We start from the raw sequence: 24,315 nt of genomic DNA on the forward strand, positions 1-24,315 counted from the left end.
ATGAGGAGTTGGGATTGCTGACATGCTGTGGTTTTACAGGAATTTTGAGTTTGAACATATTCTGCAGTTCAAACTGAGAATAATGCTGGAACTTTGAAATAATTTGTGAAAGTATGAGAATACCCTAAATGCACCTGCCTTATGCATTTTTGTGTGAAGATTGTACAACATACTTTAAGTGTCTATCTCAGCAGATATTTGTTTAATTTTTGTTTTTCAAGAATTTCTGTTTGGGTATTTCTATTCGCTATCTCTTCATTTTTGTTTGGGTATGTGGAGTCCAAGTGATATTTTGTGTATGGAAACGGAAAGGTTTACTCTTGGCTACCTTTAGAGATTGATTTATTTCCAGTTATATAAGTCCAGCACAGGCTGACAGTGAGATACCGTGGGGTCCCTCTTGCTTTCCTCAGAGGGTAAGGCAGAGGATGAGAAGCAGGATTCCAGGAAGATCTGTGATAGTCCAGAGAGATCTATAATAAACTTATCTCTAAAATCTGGCAGCCACCAGGTGGGACCAGGATGTGATAAGAAAGCAGGGAAAGTTCTTTGTGCGTGACCGAAGTCCATTGCAGTGCTACAGCTGAGATTGGGAGGTTTAAAGATGAACTCTGTGTTACTCCTCTACTGCATTTCCTCCAGTTCTCCTTTACAGTATTTTTATATGCTTTAATTTTAAGACTTGTAATGCACAGTTTGCTCTGGGTGTTTCCCTTACATATAGACCTTTTTCATTAATTTTGGCAAAACCACAGACAGCATCGCACACACCCCTACAGCCTCCTGTGCTGCCCTGTAGCCTCACCAAGGCAAGGGCTGGGCTGAGGGTAAGGCATGGCTCAAACCAGGGGGGTTAGGCTTGGAAAGGTGGGGGTGAAAATGTGCTTGAGTGAAGTTGACCCTTGGAAGGTGTAGAGAGTTTCCCTCAGTGGTTGCTGAACTGCTTAGTCTCCTTTTTATTCTCCTCAATATCTGAAACAATAATTAACAGCGTGTTAATTGGCAATAAATAAAGTAAAATTATGTGAAATTCCCTGAGTTGAGATTGTTTTGTCTGTGATGTACAGACAACAGGTTTTGGGATTCTTGTATTTCTTTTCCTGTTTTGTTTTTAATCTTTGGAGTTTACATTTACAGCTTTGCTTTTGAACTTTGGAAGTCTAGAGATAAATATATCAGTTAAAGGGGGAAAAAAAAGCCAAGCAAAGAGCTGAAAGCTGAAATTTTTACGTGATGATGAGACTTTGGAGAGCTGGCTTTAGGAAAAATTCCTAGTGCTGCAGGGGACACGATAAAATCGCTGGAGTGGCAGCCCTGCTGTGTAGCCTCCCCTTCCTCCCCCGGCTCCTGCAGCCTCCCTGGCCTGCACCGCTCGGCTCCTTCACAGCGCTGTTTTTTACGGTGTGATCTACTCGCAGCGAGTTTTGTCTGCTGTGCACGTGTAATGCTCCACATCCACACTTCTGCAGGAGTAGCCTGAGGCAGAGTGTCCGGCATTGTGAGTACCGGGCGGTTGGTAGCCAGAGAAGAATTTGGCCAGAAAAAAGAAGTGCGTTTTTGTGCTCCCTCTGCTGGATCTGGAGCAGCAGGAAGCCCTCCCGGCTGGAGCGCCGCTGGTTGTCCTCCTTGCCCCATTGCCACCCCACGGCTCCCTGGCCGGGCATCGGGAGGTGTTCGCAGGGAGGACTTGGTGCTTCCCTGAGTCTGCTCGTGCAGCTGCACAACGGGCCGTGAGCCAGGTGGGAATGTGGAAAAGGCTGGGAATTGTGTAGCATCAAGTTATTGTGCCACAGTACGGTCACGCCTGGACAGGGTGGCTGGGGCAAGCCACGTGTTAAGGGCTTTCCAGGTGACACCTCGTCTCTACCATCTGTTCTCATTTTCAGGTGTGACATGCTGCCCCTGAACTTTGCCAGTGAGACTGTTTTGGGGATCTTTCTAAAAACAGGATGAGAGAAGGGATCAGGCTTTAAGAAGCTAATTTTATTTTTAGAAGCTGATTGCAGTTCTCAGCAAGACCCTGTGCTGGCAGAGCTGGGGCTGGTGTGGGGGCATGGAACAGACTGGAGTGGGCTGAGGGGGACATTGTACAACCCCTGAGCAGGTTGTACGGGGAAAGCAGGGAGCAGATGCTGGTGGGGACAGTGCCAGTGGCCCTGGAATCAGCTTGAACCTGTTTTGTGAAAGGGGTGGGTGGTCTGTAATGTGAATTCACAGAAGTGTTAATGGATAGCCCTTTTATTTTAAGAGGTGCTTTACAAAACAAAGTAGGAATTGTGGTGCCAGTTTTACAGAAGGGCAGAATGAAGCACAGAGGAGGGGAGCAAAGCTTTGGGTTTGTGTGCTGCAGCAGTGCAGTTTAAGCTGGTTTAAACAGCCTCTGTTCCAATCCTCTGCCATCATGGCTGCTCACTCCTGTCCTGTGCCTGCTCCCTGTGTTGTGTTGGCACAGCTGTTTATGAGACAACATGCTGAAGGAAAATTTGTTCCCTTATTCCAGCTAACCATGCAGCTGCACAAATGCAGGGTTGGAAGCAAGAGTCCAGGACAGAGGACTGAGAGGTGAAGTTGAAGTGTCCACGTAAAGGCTGTAGCATGATCTGAAAAAGTCCGATCCAGTTACACCTGGAGTGGGACCCAGATCTTGGGGCAGGCAGAACAAAAGTTTTTCCTTTGGAGAAACAGACAATAATAACTAATTGCAACTTCATTAAAGAAAGATCTACGATAGCTGAGAAAGTCATGATAACACATACTAAATTTGAATCAATTAACATGTTTTTCCTGCCTTGTATAAGCAGAAGAGAAGCACTGGGGAAAAGTTCTGGATGAGAATAAGTAAGTTCTGGCTGAAAACATTCTTCACAGTTCAATGAGGCCTTAAAAGCCTATCATTCACCCAGGGTGCTTGTCAATATGTAACCTTCTCTAAAATTACTTTTTGTGAGCCAGGAAAACTGCCAGCATTCCTGTCTGAATGCACTGGTGACACTGGATGTGGTTGGGTGGGATGACTGTTTTTAACAAGGTTTTCAGTCATTTTTTATTCTTTGTGAATTATCAGTGAACAGGATAAATATGGCTGCAGAGCAAACATTGAATGTGATTAACAAGTTATTTGTAATAACTTGAGGCTTTTCTTCTGCATTTTTTTAAGTCACCTGTGGCTTTTGCATCATTTGAGTTGTTAAAGTGTCAGGTGGTCCTTGGGGAGGAACCTGAACTGGTTGGAAATTGTGTGGGTTTGTTGGTTTTTTTTGTTTCTGGTCCTGTCCCCCCCCACCCCGTTGTAGGTGCTTTTTCATGTTTAATGAAAAAATTCTTATGCATAGAAGTTATTTGGAAGTTAGTCAAAAGAGGCAAAATGTAGTCACTGTGTTACTTATCTCAATATTTGCTGAGTTTTGAAGCCTAGTAGTATGATGCTGTAAGGACACCTTGTCTGCCTGCTGAAACAGCGTGTAACAAAATACAGACTGCCTGTAAACAATCCCCTGTCTCCCTTTGCAGTCTTTCTTTATAATTAAAAAACATTTCCTAGAAGTTGCAGTGCTGTGCCACTGTAATACATAAACTTATTTTGTTTTGCTACAGACAGGATGGTGGTTTTGAGGTATTTTGGTGTATTTTCTTAAGCAGTGTTTGGAGTTGGTTTATATTTTTTAATGGCACTTACCTCACAACAGTCAGTGAGTACCCTTTATAAAGAGAATAAAAGAGACTTCAGTATGACCTTTAACTGAAAAAAAATTGCCATTTGGCTCAGGAAATTTTGATATAAACCTCAACAGACTTCTCATTATCTTTTGCTCATTTCATTGTTGCAGGCATGAAAACCTGTAATACTTAAACTGCTGAGTCTCAAAAGCTTGAGGGTGACAAGAGCTGGGCTGGAACCCCAACCCAGCCTCAGATCTGGTCTTCCTGACTCGGTCATTGGACTCCTAAATGCTCTTAATTCATTTCAGGTCTTTTCACTGAGCTGATTGAAATGCTGCTGTGTTATGCAGGAGAATGGAAGCATGACGTGTCTGTATTTTTATTGCAGGAAAATGGATCTTGTTATGTGAGGGTGTTGAGAAAACAGTCCCCAGCTACTGAGAGGAAGAAAGGCCGGTTGGAAATATTCAGGTAGGAAAGCTGTGTGTATCATCAAGCAGTAAAAACACTTGTGGGCGTTCATTCTTTTTCCAGACACTGTGTCGTGTTTGATGCTTGAATGGCTGATCTGGTCACTATCATAGTTTATTTGTTGTTTTAAGAAGCAGCGCTGTTTGGTCAATTGATTGCAACAACAAAACACTGCAAGCAAAGCCCTCAGCGTAAACATTCCTCAGGCTACCCCTGGTACAGTATTGATCCTGATACAGAATACAAACAAATTACTCTTTGCGTGAGCCATTTGAGCTATAAAACAGAGCAATAATATGTTCTACTTGCTGCCAATAAATGTGCATTTATAATAAACAAAGCAGAAATCCCTGAGTAGAAATGCACACTAGTTTCAATAATGTGTTCAATATCTTATGTCCAGCTGCTGTACAGAATTTTAAAAAAAGCACAGAGCGGGCACTCCTTGATTTCCGCTTCCTCCCTCACTTAAGAAAAATAATCTTTGCAGACTTGTTGCTGCTTTTTCTTTCCTTTTGGGTATTTTTAAGGTATTTTTAGCTATTTTATAAAGCTATAGGTAAGCTCATCTCTGCCTTATTTTCAGTGTAGTTCAGTACTTCTGAAGAATTTGGCCTACATCATAATATTCTTGTGGACCAGCTGCCTCTCTTTACGCCACTATGCGGGTCACCTCCATTTTTGCTCTTTGTCATATCCCAGTGGCATTTCCATACACTGGGAAATAGCACTAAAGACACTTTTGTGTGTCTCTAGTTGTTTTGAATGCACCTGAAATTCAGGGGCAGTTAGTGCCCTGTGACTGTCACCACTGGGGGTGCATAACTGAACCTGTTTAAAAAAAAAAAAAAATACTGATCATGAGAACATAGGTTGTTTTTTTTCTAATCTGCTTTACCATGCTCATATAATCCTCCTCATCCATATTTTCAGTGGTACACTTTGATGAGTTACAGACAGTTGACCTCAAGGCATTTCTTGATGAACATTTCTGTCTGCTCTCAGCTTTGAAAAACTCAACCTTTTCAAGAGCTGGATGGGAGCAAAATGTGTAAGACTAATATTTATAGGCTGAAAGAGAAGAAGGAGGAAAGACTAAAGTGTAAAACTTGCTTCCAGCAGAAATGCCATCCCTCTTTTACCTCTGATAATTAGAAGCATTTCTGACATGGTTACAAAGCAAGTTAGTGGTGAGTGCCTGCCATTTGCTGTGCATTTCTACTGCAGGACTGTTTTCCTTCCTGGTGTTTTCTTCTATGTTGTTTTCAGATAATCACAAATTTCAGTTGATACCTATTACATTATGATTCATCAATACTCCTACATTTCAAACAGTTATTTCCAAGTATGTACACATGATTGTTTGTAAAAAGGCAAGGTTGTGATTCAGTTCAGATTTTGAGCTTTTTTTTTTTAAATGTTTTGCAAATCTCATTTGCATAAATCCTTTCATCAATAGTGCTAGGTGAAATAATCCTGGAAGACAAGAAGGAGGAGAGGTTTTAAGTGCCATAATTTTTGCCAGGAAAAAATCATGGCTATATTAAGAAATAGAGCAGTGCTGATTTTAACTCTAATAGAAGATTTAGAGAGCATTACAAGTAATTTTTAGAGGTGCCTTAAACAATATACTGTATTTAATGGTCCCTGAATATAGGTCTAAGATGCTGGTCTTAGATAATAAAAAATAGTATTTGCAGGCTTAGCAATACAGCAAATAAATAACAAAAGGAAACACAACACCAACCCCACCACATCATGGAACACTCTGTTTTTAAAACTGTGCTCTTGAAAATTCCTGGAGATTTCCCTAGACTTGGATCCTCATTTTTAAAAAAAAAATAAAAATCACTTTTCTGTTACATGAAGAAACTTGGGAAAGAAGTTCCTTGCTGTGCCTTTGGGTCATGTGGCCTCGCTGCTGTAGAGCTGGAATGTTTGCCATGGTATTTCCGGAGGCTTCATAAACACACAGAAAAAGCAGTGGGGGTTAGGAGGATTTAAAAAAAATTACTAGATTTTCCCCTCCAACCCTTTTTTTTTTCCTGACAACCTAAATTCATTACACTTTAGATGTAGGTTTCTTTTAGGAATTCAGAAGATTTTTATTTGATTAGTCCAGTGAATTTTCTAATTTAAAATATTTAATAATTTTTAATTGCTGAATTTGTCTAGAATTATTTCTTAATAGATGTAATACCTGGCAACCTACATATTAAACCTAACTCTTATTTAGACATTCTTAATGGTTTACTTTTGGCATGTGTCACTGTGAGTGGCATTCAGTAATCTGACTTGATAGCTGTCATCTTGCAAGCCAGAGTAATGCAAACAAAAGATGAGCACTCAGACAAGGTTACAGTGAAGAGCCATTTCCTAAGTCCTGCTGCGGTGCTGTGGAATCCCCTAGTCAAATCAGAAAAGCACAGAATTAGTTCTGGCTCCTGGGATGTGAGGGATAAGATTATGCAAACCTGTTCTTTCTGACTGTAGGAATAGTACATGCTCCTTTTCAGGCTTTGCAAACACCAGTTTAAACTGAGCTTATGAGGACCTCTGTGTGTAATGCCATGGATATGTTATGTCTTAGTGGCAAGGTGGGCTGAAGGGACCCTGCAGTCCCTCTTACACCCTGGGCTGGCAGAGCTGCATCTCCTCCTCCTTTCCCCTTCCAGCCGAGCTGCCTGTTGAACAAGGGCAGAGAACTGAGCTGTTTTAAAAATAACCTGGCAAAAATGAGGAGGGAGGGGGAGGATGAATGGACTATTTTTAGCTTAACCAAGTCCATTCTCTACACAGCACCATGTAGCTGTCCTGACACTACCAAGAGGGGTGGAGAGAAGGCAGTGCAACAGGAGCTGGTAACAAGCAGCCAGAGATAGGAACTGCTTGTTCCAGATTATGCCTTTGTGAAGAATCCCCCAGCAATGAGCCTGTGTATTCCATGAGGCTGCTCAGGACATGGTCAGTGGGAGGTGTATAACCATATCAAGACAGGCTTGTTGCTGAATCAGACTATTTATTGGATCAGAAGTTACAAAAAGGCAGCACAGTTTGTCTTTGAGCTTCCCTTTTAAATATGAAACCATCAAGTTGTTTTTTTCCCAGCTTCAGGCCCCAAACTGGCACTCTGAGGAGGAGCACGGGTAGATCTGGAATTAAGCAAAGGCTTGGATTCTGCCCGTTGGTGGGGCTTCTTCACTCCTTCTCCTCGCTTTTCTTCTCTCTCAGACAGTCCTCTGCTGAACTTTCTGAATTCTCTCCTTAAGTGTGACTAATTATTGAATTATATTTTTCTCATGTGGAAATGTATGAAGTGTAGAATCACTTATTTTAATAAAGTACATCTTATATTTTTTTCCAATAAATTTTGTAATGTCAGACTGCCACAGATGGTCACATTGTCTTACTCTTACTCTACTGGTCTCTAGCTATAGCAGTTGATTGAGAAAGGAATGGGATGAAACTAAGAAGTTGTTCTGAAACTACTGGACTGTAATATAAAGGGAAAAACATAGTTTTAAAGATTGGCTTGAACATACATGCTCTGATATTTCTAAGTCATCTTTTATGAAAATAAGCCATGACTCCAAAGGCAAACTGTGTTTTAATTCAAGCATTATCCGCTTGTATATGGGTTTTTTTTGCCAGGTGGACACATAGAAATGTGTATAGCTGAGTAAAATCTTGGTAACTTCTTTCTTGGCTGTCTTCAGTGTTGTACTTTTTAGTAAAATGCTGTAGAACCACAAGTTCCTGGTGAAAAAAATCTACCTTTTAGGTAGCAGAAATAGTGTACAAGAGCTTCCTCTCCTCTCCTCTCCTCTCCTCTCCTCTCCTCTCCTCTCCTCTCCTCTCCTCTCCTCTCCTCTCCTCTCCTCTCCTCTCTTTCCTTTCCTCTTTTTCTTTTCTTTTCATGTTCCAAAGCTCTCTCCCATTCCTTAGTATATTTCACTGGTTTGCCACTTCATGTCTTTATGAGGCTGTGCAAAGACTTTTTATAATTTTGTAATGACAATACGTATATTCGAATAATACTTTTCTGCCATTTGGCTTTGCCTCTTCCCATCTAAGGATTCCCAAGCCTTTTTGAGGAAATTTTTGTTTAGGCAGGCCACAACAGGAGTCATGGTTGAAACTTGTTCTCGAAAGCACTGTGTTCCTAATGGCCTTTGACAGTGGTTGGGAAAGATGTCACTTCAGCATAGTGAAAAGCAACCAAAGTAAATTGTATTTTTAATGAAGGATTTTCTATCTGGATGAATTGATACTGGCAGGACAGTATTACTTAAAAATAGAAGAACCTTCTGCAGACACATTGCAGTCTATCCTGGTTTTACTTTGTCTAAATAAAAAGCAATGTATACATAGTGAAGTACTTCCTTTGGCAGATGGCTTCTAAATTATTTTCTTCTCTTTTTAATTTTTTTTTAAGTAAGTATTGCTTTGAAGGGAGACCAAATAAAATCAGTATTCAAGAATTCTGTTTATCTCGTCACTGCATGGGAGATTGCTGTATCCTGTACTAGACCTACTTTATGGTGGTATGTACAAGATTCTTACGGCCTTATAAAGGATGCTAACTTGCATTCCTCTCTGCAAAGAAGTATTTCCAAAAGAAATAATACACAGATTGAATATTTATTTTTGTTCAATACAAAAGTATTCAGAGCTAACTGGCAAATATTTTGCTTCTCTATCCTCCCTTTTTCCCTTAATGTTGTTTATCCCCTCAGTATTTTCTTCTGACTATTAGAAATGTGTTCATCTAGGGTATTTTAGATCAGCTGCTTTACAAGCCAAGAATTTTTATCTTTTTTTACTGAAAGCATGTGTAAGTAAAGGAACTGAATAGTTATTTGACTTTTATAGCTTGCACAAATGTATCCTGTATATTTTTGATATGTTAGATGTCTGTGTAAATTGAGATCCTGTTTCAGAACCGTTTTCACTGCCTGAACAATGGTTGATTATGTATGTATTTTTAAATGACAGAAAAAGCTAAATAAGGTTAAATTAACCTGCAATAATCATACTGTTGCATATTTTTAAATGTTTCATACTGAATAGTATTTAACTGCATTTCTCTACTTCACCTTCTTGAAGTTAGTAAGTTCAAGGTATAACTGTTTTTTCACACATTTTATTAGGCCTTGATATATCTGACAGCATAGCTTTCTTTTTCAGGCCTTCAAGTGGGAAAGGAGAGAGAAAACTATTTCCTTCTCAAGACAAAAGAACAGTGCAAGTGTAATCTCAGCTCTCAGTTTTTCTTTTGTTTATGTCTCTTAACCTGGTATCAGTAATTGGATTTGATTTGCTCATGTTTTTAGAAGTTTATGAAAGGGTAGGGGAAATGGAAGAGAAACACTCTTTTGAAGCAAGTATCAGTGATTCAAATGCTGCCTTGAATCATAAAGATATGTATGACTGAGCTCTGTGTTACCAGAGTGTGAGAAATTGTGTGAAATGCCAGCAGGTGCATTGCCCAAACTGATGATCAGGCAGGGGACAGGGACAAGTATTTAAATCGATTAAACTCTGCTGAGAATATGTAGTCTTCACCACAGATCAAACTAAGGCTTCTCAAAGAAAATATTTTAAGCTAGCAAATCAGGGAAAACCTCCATATACACAATGTAATCTAAAAATCTCAGAAGTCAAAATAAACCTAGTTAATCTGCAGAATCTGAATGTGTGGAGGAGTGTGTCTGCCACGCCTTGTGGGGTCCCTTCTGTCTCTTGCTTATACCTGTCCCATACAGCAGAAAGCTCAAACAACTGAAAGCTAAAAATACTCCTTTACAGTGGAGTGGGAGTGAAAATAAAACAGGCATGAGCACCACCTTCCAAACATACTAAGTGCTTGCTACAGGAATAGTCTGCTGACAGAGAACTCAACAAAATAACTACGTGTTGAATAAGATGTTTTCTTTGTTGCCTTTGATTGGGGCACTTCAATGGAATTTCCTCTTGTCCATGTGCTCTCTTACTGGGTAGGCAGAAGCTCACTAACTTGTATAGGTTGGTTTCTGTTAAATACAGTTTAGCAATGACCGCTTTATTACTATCCTTTTAAATGTAAACATTCTCAATCTCTCCAGGTACTCTTCTTAAAATATGCCTTGTTTTTTTCCCTGATGATTTTCATTGCTACCCTTTGATTTTTGTCTCATTGAGCTCTGAGTTCATAAGTTTCACATACTATTATTGCCAACCACTAGACTTTCACTGCTCCTTTAATAAAAACTATGGCACCAGGGGAGCATGGTTTTCTCAGTCCCAGTTTGATAACAGATTTCCTTCTCTGAGCACGTTTGGACTGTTCAAATGTCCACCAAACAGTGATTTCTTTCTTTGTTGGTGTGACAGATGCCTGCCTGTGCAGTTCATTTAACATCTACTCTATGGTAATGGTTTTTGGTCATTAGTGCTCTGGACATGGTGGAAGCTGAGAAGCTAGAGGTGGAGTGCTCTTTATCAGTTTGTATAGTCTTGCAGTGCTTTGCTCTGCCTTTTCCTCACATCTTTGGCCTTTTTGGTGCCTGGTGCCTTTTTTCTTATACTGCCTCAGAAGTTCTCTTGTGGAGACCCGTGCTCCCTCTATCTGCTCACAGTGCTCAGGACCTGTTGGTTTGCAGTCAGAGCATTTTGGGAGTTCAGGTAGAAGGAAAGGATAGTGCTTACAGCAGAGGGTATACCCCAAGAGAAGATGTACTTACACTGTGTCCGTGGGCAGAAAGGAGCTCGATCTGCTTGTCTTCAGCTGCCCACATTCTGTGTGGAGCCAAAGCAGAAGCCCCATATCCATCATTTGCATTGTGTTGAGCTCGAGCTAATAAGCTCGGTCTCTTGGCAGGATGTGTTAGATCAGGCTTACTGCTGTGCTAATTGTGCTTACACAGCTTCCAGTTTGGAGCTGGCTCATTTACAGCTGGCTTGGATGGTGGCCAAGAAGACTCGCCTCTGCCTGCAGTGTGCCATGTAGACATACACACATCCAGCACTTGAACGTGTCTGTCAATAGCAGGAAATTATATTTGGAGGGAGGGGAAAATCTTTGGCCTGGCTGCAAGCGTAAACAAGGACAATATTAATGCATGAGGAAGTAGGTAACAGTTTTAATAAGGAGAAAGTTTGATTATTCCAAATTTAGAGTCACTGCCACAAGTCGTTTTCGGCCCCTGTGTTTGGCCCTATCTTGTTCCTCATTTATTACTGTTTTTGTGGAGTTTTTGGTTTGTTTTTTTTCTTTTCAGTATATCTTGGGAATGCTTCCTGGATTTAAGCAAGCAACCTCATTGTAGAAGTGAGCAGCATGGTATTTTAACTGGGAAACAGAAACTAACCTAAAAACAATGTTTTAAATGGGCAAACATTCAGAGGATGGAAACTTGCTTTTATGATTAGCCCATCCACTGTTTTTTGTCTTCCCTTACTTCATATGTTAGCAAGTTAGTGTGTACACTGGCTCTAATACAGTGTCAAGGATTGGCCCATCTTAGTGTTGAAGTGCTGAAGTTACCTAAAAGTACAGGATACTCAGTAGTAACAGGAATTATTCAGGAAGGAACAACCCAGAGCTGTAAAATGTTCATGTTTGTTTGTTTAGGGTTGAAAAATTAGAGCTTGGAATTACTTGAAAGCCACATCCTCAACTGGCAAAGGTCAGTTTCATCAGTTACCAGCAGTTGTGTCATTTACTTCAACAAGAATATGTCCCCTCAGTTACTAAGAAATCTTCTGTCTGTGGAGGAGAGCAGTGGTGGATGGGAACATAGGAGTCTGTATGTATATAAATATAGAGAAAACTGGGCTAGGCTCTTCATTTACTGTGAAATAATAAAATGATTCATCACCCACATTGCTATGAGCTCTCTTAATATTTGAGCCCATTTTTCTCAAATTTTTTTAGTCACAAACATCCATGCATCACTGCATTAACTTGCTTGACAGTTCAGAGGCCACTTCTCCTTTTGAGCAAGCCTCGAAGAGACAGTAACAACCTTCTAGTTCTAAAATCACTGTTATTAAAACAACCAGGGGAATGTATCTCTGCAAAGGCAGAGCTGAATAATGATTTAGCTCCCAGAATTAATTTGAAATTTCAGCAGCACTAAGTAATACTTTAGTGGCAGTATAATCCTGTACATTACACATTAAATCTGCAGACTGCACTGCCAGAGGAAGAACCCTGCAGTATTTAAATGACACTGTAACACCATGGTATTATATTCAGGTCATTAGGGGGCATTTTACAGGATTGAAGTTATCTGGCAAAATGTCAAGGGTGAATAATATAATCTCTGTTTCTTTGCCTCTCCAAATATGTAGATTAGGGGTTTAAAAAAAATAAATGACACCTTGGTCACCAGTGTTCCTCCTCTGTCTCAGCCCACTGTATCGCCTGTGCACCATTTGTATGGTCAGCAAACACTGAGAGGGGAAGGGGAATGATAGATACAGATGGCTCAAAGGGCTGGTGAGAGAGAACTGTGCTGAGGGTTAGGTTTTTTTCTCTATGAATCACAGCAATTGATAGATAAGCATAAACTCAAGTATTTGGCTTTTGTGGCAGGTGTCAGCAGGTGTCCAGAATGATGGAAAGGTCTGAGCTCCCAGGTGGGTGTTTCCAGAGCAGATCCCTAACACTAACCTTAAGAAGAAGCAGGGGCACTCTTGTGATTGAATATACTGAGTATACTGAGGGAGATGAATGCCTCTCTCCCCTTTGTGCCTTAGAAATTCCTTCTACATTCATGTGTATGGCCCATCATAATGATTTTAGATACTTCTTTTCAAATGTAGTCATCATTCAGACAGCTCTGGTTGAATTTAGAGAGAGTATTAGGCTGTGAAAAGCATGTGTTCTCAGCAGCTCATTGCTGCCTCTGGCAGAGGTTGCTGCCATTCGGGTCTGCTAGCTAGATAGTTCACTTGATTATTCTGTGCACAATTAGAGACAAACTGGGCTGGGTTAGTTTAAACATGTAAATAATAGCTTTGGATCATTCTTTCTGCAAGAAACAGATAATCATCACACAAGTAGCCTAGCTGTCTGATAGCAAATTTCACCACATCATTCTTCCCTGATCTTTCTTTCACTTTGTTTAAACTATAGCTTTTGGGGCAGTGGGAATATTTGTTAAAAATAAAACTAATAATAAAAATGAATCCCTGACAACAAGTGAAGTTGAATTGATGTCTAACTACCAGTGGTGGAAATGGCAGTGGTAACATGCTGGTTGGTCAGGGGTTAACCTTTTCAGTTAACGAAGTGGCCATCATATGAATGGGGTGCATGGCTCTGATCTTTCTGTGCTCCAAGCAGTTGAGAGGGGAACCCAACAACAATGTGCCTATTTGAAGAGGTTTTTTTACTCTAATCTAGAAGATGGGCCAGTGTTTCATAGTTTTTTTGTTTTCTTCTTGCTGCACTCTGTGGGATGGGAAATTCTTAGAAAAATCTCATGGGCAGGAGGTGTGCTTGGCTGCTGCAAAGCAGTGCTCAAAAGGAATGGTAAGGATACTGGACATTATTTTTACAGGTCTCTCCAAAGATAGCCTTAACATCTTATTAGGGAGTAGTGCGAGACTTGTATCTGTAGAGAAGTGCTGGCTATGCCACTGGGAGAATTGCCTTACCTGGCAGAGCTGCTGCTGTAGGAGGCTGTGAGGGCAGATCAGAAGGTTAAACATGGCTGTGGGTGGTGGGGAGTAAAGGCAATAAACTACAGATAATAGCTGGGCTCATGTACTCTGCCTACGTAAGTATCTTCTGCTCAGAATATCAAGTTAGAGGGATGACTGGATTAATCCACAATAGCATGTTTTCTGTTCCTACTCCTTTCATGTATATAAAAATACTTCAAATATTATTCACTGTATTTTAAATGACTTCAATATCCTCTGCCTCTGTTTCATTCTTTTTTTTTTTTTTTGCCTGAGAAAAGACTGAACTTTTATTTTTGTACCTATAGCCTATTTTCATAGAGGATAAAGTTTCAGTTTAGATTTTGAGGGCTGTTCTCTCTTGATCTTGATTTTGCCTTGGTTGTCAGCAGTTTTGTTTTAAAATGTGTATAAGGAAGCCAGTTCTCTCCAACCATTTCTACTGGGTATTTTTGCAAGTTAAAGGCAGTGGGTTTTCCTGAAAAATGTCCACAGACAAAGAACTCCCGAGTGTATCTCTAGTGATCTGTGCAGTTAACAGTTACTCCTGTGAGCTGTCATTTTACAGTAAAAATAGAAAATGTAAAATATTGATTACATATGCAAGTACAAGAAACGTACATCTGTATACTAGCTCTCCAGAAGCTAGATAAAAATAGATTTCAGTCACATTTTTCCTTTTAATGCACCACAACATGTAATGGTTTTGTTCCTGAGGAAGCATGTGTGAAGCCATAAGGCTATAAGCTTGTGAAGAGAGCTTTATCCAGCTCTTTTATGAAATGAATTAACATAGACATTTTCTGGGACTTCTTTTCCTAAGTAACGGACGTGTACTAGTTATCAAAGTGTAGGATGAGCAATACCATCAAGTCCAGAATGGGAGAGATCTTTGTTGTTTATCAAATGCATGCTGTATACCAGGTATTGTAGTTTATGCATACTAGAAATACAGAGTGGCCTGATGCTTATGTTACTGTGCCACTTGTACTGCCTCTTCAATGTATTTGCTGAGGCTGCAACACTTTTCGCACTCGGTTTAAGGTAATTCAGCATCTGCTTTTCTCAGTTGAAATAATCATGCTGTTCTCACTGGTGGTACACTGCTAAAGCCTGTTTTCCTTCCATCTTACTGAATGCAAACATCTGGAGGACACACTTCACTGTCCATGGCCATCAAATCTGTTGTGACTTTTTTTTGATTGCTATCAGTTTGAAGCGTTGCCAGATACAGTTTTGATCCAGAAACTTGCCAAACAAGCCTGTGGCTCTTGCTTCCTATAAAGACTGGTCATGAAAATAGGAAGATTGTAGCACAATCCACATTATATTATGTGATGTGTGTATGATAAGTTCTGAATAACTACCCAATAAAGTAATCAGCCAGCAACTTGTTATGTTCCTCAATAGGGAACCTCAATAATAGGTCTGGCAAAAATAGAACTTTTCGTCTAATAGCCATTGTCAAACTATTTTTAAGTATTAGCAATGTTTATTTAAAATTGAACTGATATCAGGTTCACTTTCCAGTTCTTTGTAGAATGAAAATTCTGTGCTTAGAATGAATCTTAATAATGAATTGAAGGTATTTCAGAAATAGGGTTTGTGGTGCAGTTTCATTTCAATGTTTATTCCTTTCATCCACAGTGTGGTGCAGGATTGTAGATATTAATCTCAAATTATGTCTTATTAAAGATTTTGAGTAACAACCACCTGGTTCTTTGACATTTTGGGTTTATACATAAATCAAGGGAATTGACTGTGTTTGCTGACTTTGTTGCACAAATGTAGCTGGCCTTCTGCAAACCGTTCAATGGATTGGATTCAGTTTTGCTGGTGTTTTAAGACTATACCTGATAACATCCAGCATTTTTGGGAAGGTTTTGCCTTTGTTTTCTGTAGCTTGTAATTTTTTTTTTTTTTTTTTTTAATATGAATACACACAACCCAAATTTACTACTTGTAACGTGAATGTACTATACAAGCTACCAGACTATTTGTAGCTGTATTGCTCTCTGATGGAGATGCTGCACTTCGCAGTATGTCTGCTTTCTTCCTTTTGTAAGCTTGCAGTTGGTTCTGTTTTGGACAATGTGCATTCACACATACACACACAAAGTGCATTAATAGCCTGAAGCTTCAGGCTAAATGTGTGAGCCCAGGTGTCGTATTTCTAATGCCCTTTGCATGAAATGTGAAGTAATTGCTCAAGTGCAGAAGCTGTACGTATGTTTATGAAACGTGAAGTACAGGAACAGTCTGCGATTTCAAGTGTCTTATGAAAATGTGTGTGTGGTAAGGCCACGCAGTCTTCAAAACAAATATCTCATGTTCTTGAACTTCAGACTTCTCAGTCTTGAAAAGTGAGTTGAATGACAGAATACCTTAAATACCTCCATATGTGTTTATATTTAGTAGGTCTAAAACCACTTACATCAAGGTAACTAACTGCAAAGGAGAAACATCTGCTGAATTAATTTTTGTGAAGTAGATGGTTTTCTTAAGTTTCTGTACTGGGAGGCCTCCCAGCCAAGAGGGGAAGGAGCATATAGGTATGGTGATCTGTTAAATAAATGAAACAAGTGGATTGTGGGTAAATAAATATGAGTGACAAAGAGATCATATAAGGAGAGCAAAAAGCGTTCTTACACGAACAGTGGATGGTGCCTACCTCTCCATCATGATCCCAAAAGCAAGAAAAATCAAAGGCTTTATTCTTACTGGAGAGACTGAAAGAAGGTCAAGTTCAAAAATAGCTTTGGGTCAAAAAGGAGGGAGGAGAAAGAGACAGTATAGTCACTGAGATGAGTAACTTCAGATAACATTTGAGTGTGTGAGATGTCATTGAGAGAGCTGCTGCTGAGGAAGAGGCCTGCTGTAGCTAATATTTTCAGTATAGTGACAAATGATGTCAGTAGCAGAAATGGGCTGCTTTGGGTGCCGGTAGTCATTGTACCCTATTTACTGGTCTCTATTGATCCTCTATTTCCACGTGTGTAGTGCTGGGACTTCTGAGGCCACATGCCTTGGTTGTCTTGTGGCAATATTCCAAGCCATTCTATAAATCCTTCCTCATGAATTATGGAGAGAAAAAACTGCCTGTTCTTTAACTGGTTAAGACTTTTAGGAAGACAGTGAAGGCTCTTGCGTAATTTAACCCTTCTTGTCCGCAGCTGTTTACTCACAGCTATAAATTGACATAAATGCTGGCGTATGCTCTGATCCTTATCACCACTCTACCACCTTGAAGTCATGGCTTTTGAAGCTTTTGTAGCAGCAGAAATGGTTTAATGTTGCTGAAACTTCTTTCCTATATGCATTAAAAATGCATATGGTGGTGGATTTAATCTGAGACATGTACAAGTACTTTGACTAGATACTCTCTGGATTTAGAAACAATGTAGGATCTAATGTGTCAAGGAGAAGGGATTTATTTAATTTTTTTCAAAAACTTCTAAACAGATTGAGTCCCTGATAATCTTAGCAGCTGATACCTGTAGTTAGATTTTGAGGAAGTAAATGTCTTGTACCGGCATCTCAATATTTTAAGTATAGTTTTCAAAAAAAATTTTTTTAAAAGGCATAATGCTATCAAATGAGATAAGAATTTGAAAACCCCTGCTCAATAAACTGATATGTTCTTCAGGAAATTGATGATATATCAAAAGCTGCTTCTTCAGATAACAATCAGTAGCTTAGCTTCCCAAAATGAATGTGAAATACAAACATTGAGAGAAGGCTGTGTCTGCTTATAATGGTGCTGGTTTTGTATACAGACTTCTCAGCTTATCTTGAGAGGGGTTCTGACACACAACAAAACCGATGCAAACCGTTTCAGCCAGCAGTACTGTCTTCTGACCTTAAGTATTTCTTGGCTTGTGTATGACATCAATTCAAAGAAATTTTGATATTTTCTTTCTTTTTTCCTTTTTCTTTTTTTTTTTTTTTCATGGCTAAATAGACTGGCTGAAAACAGGCCCTCCAATTAAAAGATAAGCTATATATTTAAAATTAAGCATATTCTCCATACAGGAATAAAACCATTAATGTATGTCTTTCTGATTAGTCTTTCTGAACAGGGCATAGAAAGCTACATCTGTTGTGGTGGCAGTGGTGTTTCTTTTTTTTCTTTTGGAATAGCTGAATGTTTTCTTCAAATAATCTATTTTGTGGCTGATCTGGAAGTCTTTGCCAGTGCTGTGAAAATGAAGCAGTGTCCACGGGACCAAGTAGTATCTTGCATTCAAGTCTCTTAGTAGAAGGAACAGTGAGACATAGGCACTTGACCCATACGTGGTTTGTGTATAACAGATTGTCTCTCTTGAAAATGAGCATTCACAGGTCTCTTCTGTTGAAACTGGAAGTCACTGTTGTAAAAGGTGCTCTTCATTCACAGGGAGTGAGGCATGTTGCTGTCCCACTCACTGGGACCCCAGAGGTTAGCCTGAAACCCAGGAGATCCACTGGGAAACATGAAAGCTTTGGGGTGAACTTCAGGTTTTCAGATGCGGGCGAATGTTGTTTGGTGAGTCAGTATATTTGTGTTTTTCAACCCTGTTAAGATGAGCTTTGTATTTAGAGTGCTAAATAGCATAGATGGGCATTGCACATAGCCTGCACTGAGCCACTGCTTAGGTGATGAAATACGTAAGCAAGATGATTTTTGCACTGAGCAGTTTTTTGCACAAAAGGGCATAATTTCCACTAGTTCTGCTTTCAAATCTGTCTAAAAATGAGTGATTGTTAGTGTTTTCACAAGATGTCTTGGAGTCATTAATTATTTATCTTCATGACTATGTGTGTGTGAGAAAGGATTTGGTTACCCCTGTTTCACAGGAGACAGACAGGGCATGAATTGACTTGTAGACTGTGCCTGTGCTATGGTAGAGTGCTCCACAGAATGACTCCGTCCTAAAGCTGCAAGGAAGGGTTTTGCTCATTGTACTGTGCTTTATTCTTAGAGGATTCGAAAGCAAACTGCTGCAAGCATCGGACTGGAAGGAATATTGCCTTTTCTCACTCTTCCTTAATTCTGTAAAAGTCCTTATCAAAACCTAGTAGTGTTTTCAAGTCTCATAATGGCTTAAGAGACTTGTGTCTGCTGAAGGAAGCCCAAACCAGCTCAATTGTTTCTTTTGAGGGCAAGGTGCAGTGTGTTGTTTGTGCAGCCAGCCTTGGCAATGCCTTCCCCTCCCCAATTTCTTTGTCCCCCTTCTTCCCTTCCCCCGCCTCCCCAATTATTTTTCCAGAGACCTTGGCTTGCTGCTTCTGGGGCAGCAGCAGCAGCTGCTAGTGCTGTCCTGTAATTCTTCCATCTTGGTCACAAGGGACTGGAAGGGAAAAGATGGTCTGTCTCAGCAGCAGTCCACCAGCTGCCGCTACAATCTATAATGCGTAAATTTGCAAAATATAGCTTTTAATTTTGCTTTGCAGTCAGAATGAAAAACTAGAGTGCACCACCACTGCCATCATTGATTGATTAATAGAAATAAATGCTCCCTGCTCCCCGGTTCAGGCTTGGACAGAAAGTACTTGGAAGTGGCTAAAAATAAAAGGTAAGAAACCTGATAGACTTTACCACCAACAGAGTAATTAACAGCACATTGTTGTCTGTGTGTGCTTGAGAATGTGCTCTGGCTAAGTAAAAGCTGTTGAGCAATGCAAAAATACTAACTAAATCTGAGTATAACATTATGCTTAGGGTCTTGATACTTTCTGAAGTACGTGGGTAAGCAGGGCTTCTTTCTTACAGCATTAATGACTGAGGGAGTCCCACAGATTCTAGCCTAAGAGGTTTTCCTGAAACTGTATATTGAAACATATTTTTGGTTTTGAGGTTTTTCTTAAAGGAGAGAGAAGGGAAATTAAAGAAGAATAGGCAGTGTTCTTTCTCTGCCGGCAGTGTAGTTGGAGTAGCAATAGTAACTGCTTGGTTTGTGTCCAGTTATACACCTGAGCAAGGAAATGGCACATAGAAAAGGTAAGCAGCCCCTAAATTTCCATTAGAAATGGATTTTTAACCTCTTCAGCATGTATTTATGAATGATGAATCCTTTAGTTGAACCATGCAAGAAGAACCAGCCATAACGTGGCCAAAATTTGGGAAAGAACTTGTTTGCACTGAATAGTTTATCTCAGTGGGTTGTTCAGAAGACTTGAATATAAAACACCATTCATAAAAAGAATTTGTGTTGTTGTGGCACACATTATTGACCAAAGAAAGACTTGTCAGTGTGTATAGCTGAGAGAACTAGTTTTATCACAAGTCAGTTTTGCAGTTGATGTTCCTAGAGACCCTGTTGCCCTCTTTGTTTTTCTTTAAATGCTCTGAAGTCCTTTGTCGTGGAAGTTGCTTGGGAACTGTGGTGCGTGAAGGACAGGACAGAAACCTTTGTGTGCCAGGTCATTATGGGCACCGTGAGATGGTTTGCACCCGAGCTTCCTCACTGGTGGAAGAGCTCGTGGCAGCTGGCTCTTTGCTCTCCTCTGTTGGTTTCAGCAGGGGTGAGGACTCAGAGGAGCCAGCTGCCCTGTTGGCATGTGTGCCCAGGGTTGTGTGTGAGGGGTGGTGGTGGGGGTGTCAGCTGCAGGCTGCTGCCTCCCCACGTGTGCTGCAGGGTAAACCCAAATGTGGAGCAATCACAGATCCCATTTTGTCAGTGTGTCCACATTTTAACCATTCTGATGGACATCTGTGAGGATACTCGTGGGCAAGCTGTACTTTTTTGCTACCAGCTAGAACACATTGGCAAACCTAAGCTTCAGATGCAAATTTGCCAGAATTTGGGAGAGAACTATCTAGACCTTACCTTTGTGGGCACCCTAACTCTGACAATAAATATATAGTGTAACCCAGTACCAATCCCCAGAATTACCAGTCCTGACTTCTGTACGTCTGACATGATAATGTCAGCAGTTTTAAGTAAAAGCATAAGCAGACCCTGATCTTGCAAGATGCACTGTGAATAGATACGTTGTACAGACATGTTGGCAGAAGTAAACTAAATCTAGATGTGTCTTTGGGACTACAAAGAAAACCAATTAAAATAGTTTAAGGAATAAAAAGAAGTATACTTTTTTTTAAAAGTATAAGGAATAAAAAAAAGTATGCTTTTTTTAAGGAATAAAAAAAAGTATACTTTTTTTTAGCATGTGAAAAATACAGCCCCGAGTGTATACCATGCCTTCCATCTCCTGGGAGAATACAGTAAGAAGAAATTATACAGTTGACCCATTATTCAGGCATTTGGGAATTAAGAGAATGGAAGAGGAGTTTGTTTCTCTGAAGCCCTTCCTGGTTATATATATATATTTAAATAAACATGGTATGTTCAAATATTTATATAAAGGCAGTGTTCAGTGGTATCACTTAACTGGGCAGAGAAGTAAAATTTAGTGAAGTGCACACACTTTGTGTTGTTCAGTTGCAGTGTTTTGGGTGGGCTACCCGCTCACTTTCAGGGAGAGGATGAAATGAAATGACATGACAGAGGCTCTTCACTGGTAAAAATCAGCAGAACTATTGAAAATACTACTTTAGCCAGACTTTACATTATTGCACATTACTAATCTTGACAAAGTATCAGAAATGAACTATTAAAAACTTTGTGTTTAGCCTTTAAAGAAAGACTGCTAGAGTATGTTTTAAAACTGAAGTGGTAGCAAGCTGGATTGAAGTTTGCTGACTTCTGACTAGGTGATAATACAGGCCTCTAGGACTCCCAGTAATGTTTCTAAGAAAGCAAGTTCCCCTTTCCAATACATGTTTTCATTTGTCTTCCTACTGTGGTAAAGGCATCTATCTTCTGCCAGTGTTTTCTGAGCTAAGCACTGAAGTGTTTTGAAGATGATTGAATTTGCTTTTTATTGACTTTTCCTTCCCTTCAAAATTAATACCTTTATTTTAACATTCAAGCTCCCAAGCACAGCTTCTTTCATACAGAGATTGTTACCTTGACTTTACAAAAAAAGACCCTTACTAGATACTGATATTTACAGCATGGGCTGTTTTTCATCCATTCTGCAAGGACTATTTCTTAATGAAAAGAACAGCATTGAAGTCTCAGTGAGGACCAACCTTAATTTCTGTTCCTGTGGGGATTTGAGCAGTCTCTGCAGCCTCCTGCATAGACACCATATGCAGGGGATGCCGCTTTGGGGGCAGAGCTAAGCCGGGAATAGTTAACAGTGGAGTTTTGAGAAAGTGCTCTGAAATTTTTCAGCAGCTGCTTTCTCACTGGATACCCCCTGTGTAAGTCTTTACATGGACGTGGAAATGTGGCTGTTACTGTTGTATCCTCTCCATCAAACTTTGGCTATGGGCATTAAGTCTGTAGTCTAATCTGTGGATCCATTCTGGTTCTTAGAATAAAGCATTTTGAGACAAGAATAGTCAGAAATAGATATTAAGAGAAGATGTTTCAGAAAAGGGACCTAAAAGCACACTGAAATGTCCCTGAAAGAATATGGTATTTAGACAATGGACAACCTAATTTCTTAATTCCTCAGCCACAAAATTCCTTGGTATTTGGATCTCTTAAAAATCCATGTTCCCCAAAACCTTTTTAAGGAAGTGAGAAAGAAAGAGAGAGAACAAAATGTAAGTTCTAAGCTTGCCTAACATGTCACTTGGGATAACATCACTTCTGTGTGTCCTTAGTAAACACAATGCCAAACCAGGAGCCAGAGGATAATCTTGTGCTCTAGATTGTTTTCCTATAATATTTGAAGCTGCACAGTCTAAAATCAGGAGTGGAGAAAGGCTATCCTGAGTCTCTCTCTTTGCCTGCTGATACAAGCATGATTTCATTATACAAACATTTGCTCCATTAATTGCCATTATTCCTAATCCTCCATTTTGCTTAATGGCAAAACATTTCACTGCAGGGAAAAAAAAAATTAGATTAAAGTAAAGACTTTCAGACAGTAAAGACTACTAATTGAGACCTGCAAGGGATATCCCCATCATGGAAATTCAAAATTACAGAAGTTATTACTGATGTAACTGGAAAAGCGATACTTGAAAATCCTCAGGCATACACTTTGTGTTAAATTTTTGTATGTTTTAAGTCAGGGTTGGAGTTTTTTTCCTTCCTCTGTAAATGTAAGAACATAGCTTTAGCAAATGTGCACATAGTGTTTGTACAACATGCATTTTGTCTTCTGATGGAAAGTAGAGGTTTTGATTGTGTGTATGTGTTCATGTGGACCTCTAAAAGGAGATAAATTGCAGATGGGGATTCTAGAACATGTTGGTTCTGTTTCTCTCTGCTCCTTCCATGTGGAGGGGTTTTTTGTCTGTCTTCCCCTGCAGTAGCATTGCGTTGAGGTCTTGGAATAAAATACTTTTCCCTCTGCAAAGCTCGTGTGTGTGTTTCTGTTTTTGCCTTTGCAGTCTGTGGTATATAGCAATGTAGAGGTCTTATTTCTGTTCTCTAGAAGAATATATTTACCCAGAGGAAGACTGAGGCATATGAAGGTTTCCCCTCTTCTCCTCCCTCCTGCAGCTCCTGCAGGAAGTGGAGAACAGTGAGTTGCTCCTGGAGCTCCTTTCCCATCTGACAAACCTCTAGCTTGCAAGCACACAGATGGGCGTTGTGTTGAATGCATAAAAATACAAATGCTGATACTTATCTGAGAAACGTCATGTGCCTTTACTGAATGTACAGTGGTAGGACACCACTTCATAAATGGATTCTGAGGTTGCACAGCATTTGTTAAGGAAGAGAATACAGAGAATATTTCCTTTTGAAAGGAAGAAAATAATATTCTAAAAGTTTTGTTGTTTTGAAGAGTAAACCTACATGGATCTGGGGTTTTGGGTTATTTTTTGGTTTCTTGATTTGGCACATGTTTGGACACATAGTATAGCATATTGGTTGTGTGTGTGTTGTGAAGGAACCCCAGTAAAATGTAAATTCCTGGGGTTAAAATTACTTTTCCTGAAATTATCTGTTCTCCATGTGTTTTTTGCTCTGCATCTCTCTCTATTCCCCCACCTTCAGGTCCATTAGGTATAAGTTGGATTAGCTCTGACTCTTATCAGACCTCTTTTTCCTGTTACCCCCACATAAATTTTTGGGACTTAAAGAGTGAATTTCAAGCACAACCTTATTCGTGCTGGGGACAGGAGCTGCATTTGCTGAAGCTCTGTGTTGGTGAATAGTACCCCACTGTGCTCTATATGGGAAAGTGTGTGGGTGGCAATTTACATGGTAAACAAAGGCAGGCAGGGAAGGAAGATAGTTAAGCTTATGTTTTTAATGCTTCTCCTCAAAACGTGTCTGTTGAAAATTAGCAGCAACAAATATCACAAAAGAAAGATTGGTGTAGGTTTTTCCATTTTTAAGAATAAATCTTTAAATAAAAAGATTTTTAACTTACGTTTGTTGAAAAATTAAATTTATTTATATAACTTATACTGATTTTGAGGTAATAGCAAATAAAGACTGTACCTGCAACTATTCAATTTAAGGATAAATGGAAACCTTTTATTTAATCAGTACGGTAGGC

General features: G+C 39.7%; 1 protein-coding gene across 11 annotated transcripts in view; it reads left to right on the forward strand.

The window, feature by feature from the left end:
• Nucleotides 1-24,315, forward strand: part of ZMIZ1 (zinc finger MIZ-type containing 1) — a 350,182-nt gene that overhangs the window by 123,989 nt on the left and 201,878 nt on the right. For all 11 annotated transcript variants that reach the window (XM_085064018.1, XM_085064021.1, XM_085064020.1 and 8 more), the window contains one exon: nt 4,049-4,131. The gene's annotated coding sequence lies outside the window, so the exon portion shown is untranslated. The remainder of the gene's footprint in view (nt 1-4,048; nt 4,132-24,315) is intronic.

This window comes from Lichenostomus cassidix, chromosome 6, assembly GCF_008360975.1.
Source record: "Lichenostomus cassidix isolate B80296 chromosome 6, HeHo_3.0, whole genome shotgun sequence".
Taxonomy (NCBI): Eukaryota; Metazoa; Chordata; class Aves; order Passeriformes; family Meliphagidae; genus Lichenostomus; species Lichenostomus cassidix.